We start from the raw sequence: 2,092 nt of genomic DNA on the forward strand, positions 1-2,092 counted from the left end.
TAATAATAATAATAATAATAATAATAATAATGCATTTACAGAAAGGAAACATGATGTAAGACTGTTTTCTGACAGCTTCATTACAATTTACGTTTTAGGCTTAATGTAATTAAACATTTTAWCAAGTCAAATCTGAAACAATAATCCCACGATTTTAATGTTTGCTTGAAACAAAACAGGATTCAGTTCCTTAAACCAAAACTGAGAGAATGTGGAACCTCAAAGACATCCACATGTTTCAATAATTCCCATCTCACTTCTTCCAGCTTTTGGGTTTTATTTCAGGACATAATAAACATTAATAAGGAACGTTTTGAAAARATTATTTAACCTGCAAATTCAGTGACTGTTTTAATGTTGTCATTCTTTATTAAGCCAAAATGAAAAGTTGTGTATTAAAAACTGAGTAAACCTGGTTTTTAAATGTTATGTAGCAGCTTTAACCTGTCAGTCACTTGCAACTCTGCTTCATTGCTTCTATGAGCCAAGCAATAATAATAATAATAATAATAATAATAATAATAATAATAATAATAATAATAATAATAATGAAGGTCTAGATTCAGCTCTTGGACAGATCAAAGCTTACAATCACCTTTGATTGAAAGCTTTGAATGAGATTCACAGGGTTCACAGATTGAACAGCTGGAACAGATTAAATGATTATTTTTGCTCCACCACCAGGTTTCTAATGCACATTTCTCATTAGGCTTCTTCTGGCCAAATAACAACAGAATAGAATAATATAATTTATTGATCCACAGGGGGAAATTGCTTACTAGCTGACAAGCTACTCCATCCAAAGTGTTAATACAAATACAAATATAACCATAAGTGCTAAAAATTTTAAACATTTATATCCAAGTGCAATGTAAGTAATTTAAATGACTGAATACAAATGAATAAATAAATATACTGTACAGTATACAGTTTTATTTTATCCAAACACAGAGCTGTGCACTATAGGCAAAATTCTCATCTTTCGTCTTGTAGGAACATCATGAGGTTCTTTCATAAAGAGGTTTTCTTCTTCAATTCCTCCAAACAGCCATACTTGTGGTTTACTTTGCTTACACCATTTTTTTTATTTTGCCTTTGTTTCTGTTTAATAATAGTGGGAAAACAATTGTTTGTGAACTTGATGTTAGATGAAGATAATATGATAACCTGGTGAAGACCAGATCATTTCAACTTGCTGATAAAACATAAAACCCTGGTGTGGCTGCGACTGGGGGAGATCTTTGCCAACCGTACTGTCATAAATATTTACAAGTAACTGAAAGCAAAGGAGGCGTTGATTGACTTTTAAAAATGCAACAAGGGTGACAAAACACAGTAACAATGTTTAGGCTGAAAAAAGGAACATCTCATAATTAAATATGTGCAATAGATCCTTAAGAGGAGTTAGTGTGAAAGGAACATTCTAATCTTTTTCAGAGCTAAAGATAGAGAGAGACTCCCCCTGTGGAGAGAATAGAGACTGTGGGTGCAAAGGTCAACAGTCTTAGGGTGCTTCACGATGTAAATTAGTTGATGTAGTGTTTTTCCTTTTGGCTCCTCAAAGAGAGGGCAGAAATGCTTCAAACACTCCTCTTCTGGTCCTGGGCCAGTCTGAGTCCATCCTCTCTGGTCTGCACTGGCTCCAGACACACTTTAGCTTCTTTAAATGACTTCTTAATCCATCATTACTTCACATTAATAGATTTAGGGAATACAAAAGCGTTATGCATACAAAGTGTACGGACACAGTTGAATTCATGCATAGAAACGAGTTACAACCCATAAMTGTTTTGGTAAGATATAAGCTGTTTTACAAGAACGCTTTCCTGTCTATGGAWTTAAGGTAAAGAGGAGGCAGAACATTTGGTCAAAGGTGAAAACAAATAGTAATAATTGTTTATGCTGGTCAACCTATGTGCTAGTGAACAATAAATACATTGTGAGTGTCCAGGAATAAGTCTCCCAGAGGGTGTTTTGAATTATTTACAAATTCTGAAAGTGTAGATTCTAAGATTTCTAATGATTTCCAGCACATGCCAATAAAAAAAGGAAGACGATATGGTCATTTGAATGTTGGCACTCTGGAAACAAG

This window comes from Poecilia reticulata, linkage group LG6, assembly GCF_000633615.1.
Source record: "Poecilia reticulata strain Guanapo linkage group LG6, Guppy_female_1.0+MT, whole genome shotgun sequence".
Classification (NCBI taxonomy): domain Eukaryota; kingdom Metazoa; phylum Chordata; class Actinopteri; order Cyprinodontiformes; family Poeciliidae; genus Poecilia; species Poecilia reticulata.